The sequence below is a fragment of the Saccopteryx leptura genome, chromosome 7, assembly GCF_036850995.1.
Source record: "Saccopteryx leptura isolate mSacLep1 chromosome 7, mSacLep1_pri_phased_curated, whole genome shotgun sequence".
Classification (NCBI taxonomy): domain Eukaryota; kingdom Metazoa; phylum Chordata; class Mammalia; order Chiroptera; family Emballonuridae; genus Saccopteryx; species Saccopteryx leptura.
The window spans coordinates 27,895,476-27,907,901 of record NC_089509.1 but is presented as its reverse complement, the minus strand read 5'-3'; the positions used below and the strand labels follow the sequence as shown (position 1 = coordinate 27,907,901).

Genomic DNA, 12,426 nt, shown 5'->3' with positions numbered 1-12,426 from the left:
GAGCACTGATAACTGAAAGATTGTACAATGACATTAAAGTGGGATTCAATTAAAAAATACTTAAGTAAGCATTCTTTGATTTAAGTGGAGAATATGAAGTCATCTCTTTTATCAAATATAGTTATACAATACATCTAGATGTATATACAATATATTGCTTTAGGCATCTTAACACTTAAGGAAAGTGGAAATTTGTAATTGAATATACAACCTCTCACCTGTGGGCTCATTGGCTTGAATCCTAAGCACAGTGGTAATGACTGAAATATATTACCATCTGTAGGTGGCCCATGTAAAGCATTTTGGCATCAGGCTTATAATGTAGAGTAGACCACAGCCCATATTATTGTTGTCATTGGTCCATTCCTTGTTATTGAACTTGAGAAACTAGAAAAAATCCTAAGCACTTAAGTGTTCATATTTTTTAAGCTTTGGATATTCATTATTTTTTTTAACTCCAGGTACACAGATAACAAAAAGTTCAGAAATGACATTTACCATAATGCGTTATGACTCTTAAAGACCACTTAAAGTTTACCCTCACTTAGCAAGTACTTCTTTTTTCTTTTTAATTTTTTATTTATTGATTGTAAAGAAAGAAAGGGAAAGAGAGGGAGAGAGAAACATTAATCTGGTCCTATATGTGCCCTGACAGGGAATGGAACCACAGCCTTTGCATGTCAGGACGACACTCTCACCAACTGGCCAGGGCCAGGGCCAGGGCCACAAGTTCTTGATTCTGGTTCAGTGATTCAATGCTAGGAACTAAACCCAGCCTATACCTCCACAGCCTCACCTGATGAGGCTCCTCTTCTGCCCTCTGGGCTTATGGATACCAACCTTTCTCTAGTTCCTCTGAGGCTCCAGGCTTCCTCTGCTCTTTAGACCTTTGCCTGTTTCTATTTTATCCTTTTTATCTTAGCTCAGGGGCATTTTTTTTTCAATGTGAAGCTCTATCATGGTCTCATGGCACCCTATATGTTTATACCTCATGGTGCTTACTGCAGTGTCTAATCTTATAATTATGTGTAATTTTTATCTCATCCCCTCCACACACATGCACACACACACACACTAGCATGTAGGTGCTTCATGGACCAGGATTATGTCTGTCTTGTTCTCTGCTATACTTCAAAGCCAAGTGCAGTGCCTGACACAAGTCTGGAACTCAATGAATATTTGGATAAATTGGTAAAACTAATGTAAACTCCCTGTCCTCAAGCAATTTATAGTTTTGTTGATGAGGAAACACTTGTGAATAAGCATAAGAAACAGAGAATGAAATGCAAAACAATATAATTGTATATTAGTACTGCCATACGTGGTGTAGAGTAGAACGTAAATTGAACAGCCAAAGGGTTAGGGTACTCCAGAAATGACATGTGGAAAGTATAGAGAAACAAACATGTTAGATACTGTATTTAACTGAGAGAGCAAGTTCAGTGATGGTGCTGTGAGGTCACTAATCTAAGGAGAAAAGGCGGTGCAGCACATGGACCTGAATCAATGCATAATATGTACCGTACATAGGTCGGGCGGGGCCCAGTATGGAGGACAACCAAAGTAGATGAGGTAAAGGGGAAAAAAAAGGAGCCTTGGTCTGAACCAGGGGAGAAATATGATGCAACTAGCATTTTAGGCAAGTCTCCTTTGCAGTGGTAAAGTGGTCGCCCAGGGGTGATTCTGTGAGGTCCTGGCTGAGAGATTGGCGAGAGCACTGAATGAGAGAGAGAAGCTCAAGGAAAACACTGAAAGAATGTGGGTGGTGGACAGCTGTAACGAAAGAAGAAATGAAAAATCAGCTCATTTGGAAAACTGCTGAGTTGAGTTTCATCTGAGCCAGTGTCGGGTGTGTGCATGGACCGAGCTCGCGGCAAGGGCAGGGGGCGCCCCTCGGCCCGAGGCAGCTCAGCCAGCTTACTGTTGAGTGGCTCCAGGCCACCAGCCTAAACTAGACTAGGGGTTTACTCAAAGGACCATGTCCTGGGGCTCACAGTCGCCCCTCCCACACATTAGCATGGAGCTATTTAAATCAGTATGAAGGGTTGAAAGTGGGGTGGGAAGCAGTTAGGGGGCCAGTACCTAGTGCTTGGTAATTACTAGCCTGACTTTATTACTCACTTTGGCTTCACCTCATCACGTATCTACTGAGCACTGTGGCAGAGGAATTCCGTGGTGAACAGGACTCGGTCTCCACCCTCAGGGACCTCTGCCTCAGGGAGACATGTATGTAATTACTAGGTACCGAGGATGCTGGGAAATAATTATGGAATGCCATGGAAGCCCACAGAAAGGGACAGCATATTATCTATTATGTGCTTCTGACACCCCTCCTCTCACTGAGGCTCCATTCTGCTTGAGCCTCTGGTCCATCTCTGTTCATTTTAAATATGCATTGACTCTCTTTACGGCTCCAGCCCTCTAGCCCTTCACCTTGAACCGTAGGAGAAGCCCACGTTGTTGTATGGATGAGTGAGCCTGGGAGCTTTCCAGGCTGGGATCCAAGGAGGCCACCGTGCCAGAGGTTTCCTGACAGGCCAACATTCTGGTTCATTGAACAAACACTTACTGTATTCCAGTCATTCTGAGCCTTGTTCCAGGCATTGCTCTTCATTGTTTTCAGGTGGGGAAATTAAGCAAGGTCCCACAGCTAGGTAGTACTTTAACCACTAATCTATGCTACCTTTCCGTGTTCTTGTTTTCTGACTCAACAGTTTCTCTAAGTTTAAACATTAATTTTTGTCCCTGAGTCACCATCCAGCACTTCTCAGAAAGGGTTGCCAAGCGAGCATACATTTGTTTGCCTGTTGTCTCTTCCGGGTGCTACATTAGCTTACTAAAAACCCATATCATAAACCAGTTTACAGGCTGTTTAATATCAGCCAGAAGAATTTCTTGCAATGCTGTTAACATTTGTAAGGAAGTGGTTTTCTTGTAAATATTTGCAATAACGATTATTATGCTATTCATTGCTACTATTTATTGGAAGTTTGTTTCTCACTTGGTCCTTTGCCAGGTTATTTTATGTAATGCTCATGACCCTCTCAATGGAGTAGCTATTATTAGCCCATCTGGTAGGTAGAGAAACTGAGACTCTGAAAGCTTAAGTCACATGAATTGCATTGCTTGTGAGTCAAACTTCTCCTTCACATACAAGCATACATGTTGTGTTGTTGAAAAACCAAGAAATATATGACTGCAAGACTATTAATTACTCTTTTTTTTTACTGAGGGATGATTTACATATAACATTGTATAAGTTTAAGATATACAATGTGTTAATTTGATACATTCATATATTGCAATATGATTGATTATCACTTTAGTTTTACCTCAGACCTCTATCACGTCATCTCTTTTTTTGTGGTGAGAAAATTAAAGATCTAGTCTCTTAGAAATTTTGGAATGTATAAAACAATATTGTTGGCTATAATCACAATCAGATCTATAGAATTTATTCTTCTAGCTGCAACTTTGTACATTAATGACTCTTTATCCAATTTCATTCCTCTTCCCTTTCCACAGAACTCCCTGAGAGATGCTATTAGTGCCAGTGAGTTGTACTGCCCTTCTTTGATGATGCAAACAATCTCCATTAATTTTCTTTAAAAATGTTAAAACTATAATGGAGCAACTTTGTAGAGTCTCCATACTGTTGACTGTTTTCAAGTATGTGTTTAGTATTTTTAAATTATGTTGTAAGGTCTCATTTTCTGAAAAGTCAGGTAGATTAAGAATATTGATTCTATTTTTTACCTGCATAGTTTCTAGCTCTTTGGTATCATTCTTTCACTTTACAAAAGAGGAGAGAGATGTAGGACAGGAACTAGTCCAAGTTCTCACAGTGGGGCACAGTGTGTGAGACGGCTGTAGACAGTGGTAAGGTTAGGAGGAGGCCCTGGGAATCAGTCTCCTCATCCTGCTCACTCCTGTATGTGTTCAGTAACTGTTTATTTTAATATCTACCTTATGCCAAGCACTGAGCTAGACATTTAGGATGAAATGGTGAGTAAAGCTGACATGCTCTGGGATGTTTGCAACTTGTAGTCCTACTCCAGTGCTTTATTCATCACTTACTAAAACATTCCTTTTTTAAATGTTAAAGCTGGCACTTTTTGCACACGGAACATGTGCCAGGTACTGTTCTCAGCCCTTTCTGCATTGCATTGTTTACTCTTCACAACGTCCCCGTGAATTAGGCACAATTGCACTTACCATTTTACATCTGAGAAACACAGGGAGATTGAGTTACTTGCCTAAAATCATTTATCCATCCAATTATGAAGCCACAATTCAAACCTTTCAGTTCACCTCTAGCACCATTGCTCAGCCTATATCCTATGGAGGTCTACAGAATCGTTCAGTTTTTATCGGTAAGAAAGCAGGAGATGATAATGGAAGGAAAGTCTTGGCCCTTGGTGTGAAGTCATTTCCAATGGAAAGTTTAAAAAAACACACACACACAAAACTTCAAATTCATTTCCTGAATATCTTGCTTTTTAGATATTAAAGTGAACTCTATTATTTTTATTTCCACCTGGAATCACAAAGAAGATGTCAAAAACAATATGAAGTAGAAAGTTATCCCAGATATACTGGCATATATTTACTGTTTAATCAATATTATTTGAATGAATGAAAGAATGAGATTGGTGTGATAAAATAATACAATTTATACCATGCTAGGTAGGTAGAACCCTATATTGAAACAATTTCCAAAAACTAGACAGTTAGTGAATGAAAACAGAACTCTAAAACTCAAGAAAGTTCTAAGTGGTCTTACATTACATTTCCTTTTTTTAATATAGGTGACTTTGATTTAATATAACTTTATTTTTTAAACACTTTCTCATGTGCCAGCTCTTTACATCCATCAGAATAAGCAGAGTTATGCTAAACTAATAGATAACCTTAAAATCTAGGTGGTTTAAAACACATAACATTTATTTCTTATTCATGCTAGACGTTGACTGCAGGTTGGCAGCAGTGTTCTGTTGTATGGTCGCTCAGGGGCCCATGCCTTCACAGAGACCCACACCAATTCCCATATCAGATGGAAGAGGAAACTCCCATATGCAGTGCTCTGGCCTACAAGTGACATGAGGCTCCACTCAACTCATTGGCCAGAACTTGTTGCAAGGCCCTGCCAAAGCATAAGAGCGAGGGGTGGGGGATTCAATCCTGCTTTGAGCACAAAACTAGGGGAGCAGAATTCTTTGGCCAGCTACACTATTGACCACAATTGCTTTTTAATATGCATCATGATGTGTGTGACTCATTAAAGAGAGAAGCAAACTTATCTGAGATGTCTGCCTTAGTCTGAAGGACTCTCTCCTGGGTAAGTAAAGAACTCTTAACAAATATGAAAATATGGCCCACAGTCTTCTTGCTGGAGACAACCCAGCTGGTGTCTAAAGACACATCTAGCAACCGAGTCCCATAAGGCAGAGCAGACATGAAGTCAAGTTGGTCTCTCTGGGAATGGAGTTAATTATCACTTACTAGTGACATGGTATTTTGGACAGCTTATGGTGTCAATCAGGAGTGGTTTTTCCCTCCACCCCCATGGAATATTTGACAATATCCAGAGACATTTTCATTGTCACAGCTGCTGGGGGCGGGGATGTTGCGGGTAGAGACCAGGGATGCTGCTAGGCATCCCACAATGCAGAAGATGGCCCCCCACAACAGAGAAATTATCCAACCTAAAATGTCAGCAGTGTCAAGATTGAGAGACTTTGATTTATTTTAGGAATTGAAGTCAGAAGCTCAGGTTTGGAACTGGGTCCTGTAGCTCTCTAGGTTAACCTCAGGCAGTCGACCTGTGCAGTGCAGAGGAGGGGGCAGGAAAGAGAGATGATAGTAAAACGACCTGCCCTATCCACTTCAGTGAGCTAATGAGGATTTCTGCACAATTAGATAACTTGGGGGAAAGTGCTTCCAAAACTACTATGCCGATGTTGTCTCAAGACTTGTACTTCCCTCAGAGTTTGTGTATGGACTGAGTCTTTAATGCATCTTGGCTACAGAGAAGACATTAACGATGCTAAACCTTAAAAGTTCGTTCTTGCCTGACCAGGCGGTGGCGCAGTGGATAGAGCGTCGGACTGGGATGCGGAGGACCCAGGTTTGAGACCTCGAGTCGCCAGCTTGAGCGCAAGCTCATCTGGTTTGAGCAAAGCTCACCAGCTTGAGCCCAAGGTCGCTGGCTTGAGCAAGGGGTCACTTGGTCTGCTGAAGGCCTGCTGTCAAGGCACATATGAGAAAGCAATCAATGAACAACTAAGGTGTTGCAACGCACAACAAAAATCTAATGATTGATGCTTCTCATCTCTCTGTTCCTGTTTGATTCTCTCTTTCTCTAAAAAAAAAAAAAGTTTGTTCTTGCCTTTACTTTACTTGAAATCCAGAAAATAGAAAGGTCATTCTGCTACATAAATCATCCATCAGACTCCATGTTACAAATAAGCCAAAAACTGTGAAGATTCTCAATGCAAATATTTTAGTTTTGGTCAGTTCCCATGACAAGGTCACATGTTAGCCCTTGAGATGGTTTAAAAAAATGCTTAAGATATCAAATCAATGGAATGTGTTTGTATACTTAATAATTTCCCACAAATGATAATTCTAAACAAAAAATTTTTTTTTCTGTGAAGAGCCAAAACCTTCCGTCAGGGCTCTTCCTTCCCTGCTGCAGACATGGCGCAGAAGGAGTTCCGGCTCTGGGCATGGCGGGCAGGGCTCTTCCCTGCTGCAGACATGGCACAGAAGGAGTTCCGGCTCTGGGCATGGCGGGGGCAGGGCTCTTCCTTCCCTGCTGCAGACATGGCCCGAGAAGGAGTTCCGGCTCTGGGCATGGCGGGCAGGGCTCTTCCTTCCCTGCTGCAGACATGGCACAGAAGGAGTTCCGGCTCTGGGCATGGTGGGGGCAGGGCTCTTCCTTCCCTGCTGCAGACATGGCACGAGAAGGAGTTCCGGCTCTGGGCATGGCGGGCAGGGCTCTTCCTTCCCTGCTGCAGACATGGCGCAGAAGGAGTTCCGGCTCTGGGCATGGCGGGCAGGGCTCTTCCTTCCCTGCTGCAGACATGGCGCAGAAGGAGTTCCGGCTCTGGGCATGGCGGGGGCAGGGCTCTTCCTTCCCTGCTGCAGACATGGCGCAGAAGGAGTTCCGGCTCTGGGCATGGCGGGCAGGGCTCTTCCTTCCCTGCTGCAGACATGGCGCAGAAGGAGTTCCGGCTCTGGGCATGGCGGGCAGGGCTCTTCCTTCCCTGCTGCAGACATGGCGCAGAAGGAGTTCCGGCTCTGGGCATGGCGGGCAGGGCTCTTCCTTCCCTGCTGCAGACATGGCGCAGAAGGAGTTCCGGCTCTGGGCATGGCGGGCAGGGCTCTTCCTTCCCTGCTGCAGACATGGCGCAGAAGGAGTTCCGGCTCTGGGCATGGCGGGGGCAGGGCTCTTCCTTCCCTGCTGCAGACATGGCGCAGAAGGAGTTCCGGCTCTGGGCATGGCGGGCAGGGCTCTTCCCTGCTGCAGACATGGCGCAGAAGGAGTTCCGGCTCTGGGCATGGCGGGGGCAGGGCTCTTCCTTCCCTGCTGCAGACATGGCGCAGAAGGAGTTCCGGCTCTGGGCATGGCGGGGGCAGGGCTCTTCCTTCCCTGCTGCAGACATGGCGCAGAAGGAGTTCCGGCTCTGGGCATGGCGGGCAGGGCTCTTCCCTGCTGCAGACATGGCCCGAGAAGGAGTTCCGGCTCTGGGCATGGCGGGGGCAGGGCTCTTCTTTCCCTGCTGCAGACATGGCCCGAGAAGGAGTTCCGGCTCTGGGCATGGCGGGGGCAGAGGCTGCAGGAAAGAAAGACCTGAACTACAGTCTCAGCAGACAGAAGTCTTCTGCCTCACCTTTAATTTGAGGTTAAGAATAGTCTGTGGAAGGCTTCTGGTTAGTATCTGGCATGACAATGGTTATTACTGTGAGCTTGGCATATTCCTGAGCCTTAGCTCTGGAGTCAATTGTTGGATAATTATATAACATTTTCCTACCGCCCCTCTCCCTTTCTCTCACCCCCAGCTACAATCTCATTTTCAGGGAAGCCACTACACTAAGGGAGAAATAATAAGAAGGTTCTAGGAACCCAAATGACTTATAAAGGTATAAAATTTTGCTGCAAGGGGAGCCCAAGAGAAGGAAAGCTATTAATATATTGACCGTTGTTGAATTAGAAGATGATTATATATATAAGATGAAATAGATGCACCAATAAGATTGAAGAAACTCATTCGGTGTAAACCATACCATTCAGCAAACCAGTTTATTTTTCTTTAATTTTTTTTTATTAGTGTTATGTACTCATTCCCCGAACAGAAGTATTTACTGAGTTTCTATTGTGGTCTGGCACCATATTGTGAATACCAAGAGGAGAAGTCCCTGATTCTTCCCCTCTTAAATCTTACAGTCTGGGAAGCAAAATATGTTTTTATAATTACATTTCTTAATACCATACTCTTGTTTATATTGTAACATTTTCAAATAATTGTGAGTACATTATTTCATAACCCTTAGAGCATTCTGGTGACTAAATAAGTGTTAGCATCCACACTTTACAGCTAAGGAAATGATTTATATTGGACCCATTTAAGTAGCATGGATGGGAGATAGACTCTCGACAGAACCACCTTCACATTATTCTTAGAAATAGTCACTTTTCCAAGAATATGATGGGGAAAGTCAGTTTCCGAAGATTGTGATTTAAAACTGTAGTCTTCTGTCTTCCAGTGCATTTCTGGACAACACAAAAAGATAGTGGGAAAACAAGGAACATTTAACTACATATAGACACATATGCTCCTGACAGGAAAGAATAAATACTATAATAGGAATGACAATCTCTCTTAAGGTAATTTATTAATTTAATGAGATTCCAGTTAAGATGCCAGAATACTACTTTATCAGTGCACAGTAGTTCTAAAATTCATACTAAATAAATAGGCAGAAGATCAAAATCAGTTACAAAGGAATAATGAAGAAAAACATACCTTATCAGATTCAGAACCTGTGTGAAGTGATAACTTTTAAAAGTACTTTACAAATTCAAAAATGTGCAAGTAGAAAACTGGGAAAAAATAGAGAATTCAGAAATAAACCCAACTGGTATATCAATTCAATACCAAACAAACTTGGGATAACAAAATTTAATACATTTATTTCAGCGCTAAAATATAATTTTTAGTGAAAACATGAAATAACTTCTATGCAATAAAGACAATTTATATAGGAAGTTTAGATTTAAATGTATATTATAAAGGTTCACAAAAGCATTAACATATGTAAGTACAAAAACTTACGATAGTTCTTGCTCCATGCCAAGCACCGGGGTAGGCCTTTTCCTCTGGTGTCTCCTCTTATATCACAGCAGTCCTCTCAGGAGGTACAATTCCTCTCTCCGTGTATGGATGAAGACACTAAAGCTTAAGTCAAATAACTTGCCCCAAATCACATAGCTAGTAAATAATAGAGATGATTATACCTGAAGAAATAAATGCTAAAATCAGATTTTAGGGGGGGAAATTTTTTAATATTTCCAGTAATGAAATAAGTGAAAATATAAAGAACTTATGAAAGAGTAGTTGCCTTGTCCAAAGCAGTAAAAGTAAACACACATCCTAAGAGTGGCCAGCTTATGGGGAAACGTGCGTGTATGGTGACAGCAACGTAAATTATTTTTCCTCAGTCAGGCTACTTTCCGTTTGCCTCCGTAATTTTACATCAGAGAGTAGACCCCATGGAGATCAGTCCTGTCACTGGACCTGGTTTCTGTTGGCTCCTTCCTAGTCATTGCCCTCATTTTCTAGGACCTGAAGTTCGACAGTGGGTTCAGATTGGTCTTCGGGTCTTTGGACACTGTGATCTCCAATTCTTCCACTTCCTCTTACCAGTCTTCTTTCTAAACCTAGACCACCCAAGAAGCGAATCCCAATAGTATAACAATACTAATAAGAATATGTCTCAGAGATTTTCTGCCGGATAAACTTAAATTTTCTTTGTTAGCTTTCTTCTAACTCCGACTCCAACCTAATCGCTCACTTGTTCCAGTTTTCTCTGCCATTTTCTGAATGTCCTTCTGAATGTGCATTGACCTACCCCCATGTCTTATATTATTTGTTACTTAAATTCATCTGCCCCTCTCCACATAGCCACCTGCACACTCTTCTTCCTTCTGGCAAATCCCAACTCCAGCCATGCTTCTTGTCTTGTTCCCTGCCCTTCCCATCCCTTTCCCACTGCTCCATTCAGTCGCTCAGCTGGAAAGCATGTATCACTGTGCTGTGTGATCAGTGGTCACTTGGCTGTCATAAGGGACCACGGCGTAACTGAACGAAAGACACTGTGTACATAAAGAGAACGGTGTCTGTAGCAGAGACACTATATAGAGCAGGGGTCAGCAGTACTCCCAGTTAGTGGGACAAGCTCTCCCTTTCCCAGGGCAGTTCTGTTAACTCTGCCTTCCTTCCCTCCCAAATGCTTAGGAGACTCAGCAGACACAGTAATGTACCAACTGACTCCTGTTCCTCAGGGTGTCCTGTGAGAAATGGTCCCCTTCCACCATCACGCGCAGAGATGCCCCTCCCCCGGCAGGACTAGACTTCAGGCCTGCTCGAAGTTACTCCTGCAGCTTCCATAAGTGGAATATTTATCATTTATACTGAAACTGGAAAATGCAGAGCGATTCTCAAGGCGAGATCATTTATTCATCCTTCCAGAGGGGAAGCCCATGAAGATAATATGTTCTGGAATACAACTCCCAAAACATCTCTCAAGAAATTGTTCTCCAAAGTTATGATGAAAACATTACTGAGGAAGAATGTGCTTTCATTTTCATAAACTGCCCTCGAAATTTATGGGAAAAGTGCACTTGGGAGTGACATGAGGAACGTAGATAAAATAATTAAATAATGAATGAGAAAAGGTCAAAACATCGATAAACCAATAGGGACTTAGAAGTAGGTCCTAATTCTAAAAGCCCATAAATGTATATATGACTGTAGGTTGATAGGTCTTAGAATGTGGCTGCTCTACATTGCTTTGATATTTTATCTTTTCAATTCCAATAGTTGTGTATGGTCATGATTTGGAGTGTGGTAGAGTCAAAATAATATTTTCCCCTATTTTACACACTCGTGTTTCATGCAGTGCCTTACTGCAACAGTAGTCTGACAGAACACAGAACGGGGGTGGTGGGGGTGACGCTCTGAACCCACCCAGTGAGCTCTCCTGGCTAGATTTCTCCTCACCTTAACTGTTCCATTTGTAGATGGAAACCGTCACAGATGCATGTGCAATGGAATAAAGACCCCCTGCAGTGTAGAAGGCCTGGGGTCTAGTTCCAGCTCTGCCGCTGATTAGCCATGTCACCTTTTAGCCTTAGCTTACTCATAAAATAGTCATCCAAAAGCCGTTAGAACTAGACAGGACCTTGGCAATTAGGGTTCTTTTAAAATGGGGTGCACATTTCCATCCCCCAAAAGGGATCTCACAGTGACACTTTCTGAAAGTTGGATTGTGAAAACAATAAGAATAATCACGCTATTTCAAAACCCATTTTATTTTTCACCATTCTGATATCTCTTCATACAGCCCATCCCAACCCCCACCCTCAGGCCGATGAGAAACATTAATCTGGGCCAGTCACAATTCTTCCAGCCACCCTCATGTACTGACTGAATCTACTCATGGCTCCATCCTGTAAGCCTTTGCTAATGTCTCGCTTTCTGCTCTCCTGCCGTTGTCAAATTAAGTACACCTTCCTGGTCTGGATTTCTCAGTGTGGTGGAACTCTCTTCCTAGGCTTACTTCAGTGCTTATCCAGGAGTACCTGGCTGTGACCGAGATTACCAGTGTTCCCTGAAGAGAGCTTGTATGTTACTCCCCAGAACCCCTCTCTTCTCCTCTACCCTGCCGAGCTCAGCCCATCTTCCAAGCTTCAGCTCAACCACTTTCCTTGACCTCTAAATCAGAGCTGGCACCCCTTCTTTGAATGTCCCTGGGATTTTGTTTCCACTTAGCTCTATATTTGTCATACATCAGTAACAGTTAGAAGGTTCTTGCGGATGACAACTGGATCTTAAACAGCTTTATACAACCCAGAGATCCTAACACAGCAGTGTTTCCAAACTTTCAATCAAGATCCACACCATGATGTGTATTAACACTGTCACCTAGTGTACCCACATGTGTAGGCATGTTTACAACTGAAACACAGCATTCGAAGCATTCTACACGTTCTTATTTATATCTGATCCACTGTAATATCTTCTACCTTTTTTAATACTGGTCTAAATTGATTTCATGGCATTTAGGCACAGTTGTAAACAACACCATAATATATAGCACGTGGCACATAGTAGGTATACTGTTGAAAGTGTTTAATTAAAT

The 12,426-nt window shown here is 42.6% G+C and overlaps 1 protein-coding gene across 12 annotated transcripts in view; it reads left to right on the top strand.

The window, feature by feature from the left end:
- The window catches only part of GTDC1 (glycosyltransferase like domain containing 1), a 432,630-nt gene that overhangs the window by 406,292 nt on the left and 13,912 nt on the right, over positions 1 to 12,426 (top strand). The gene's annotated exons all lie outside the window — the stretch shown is intronic.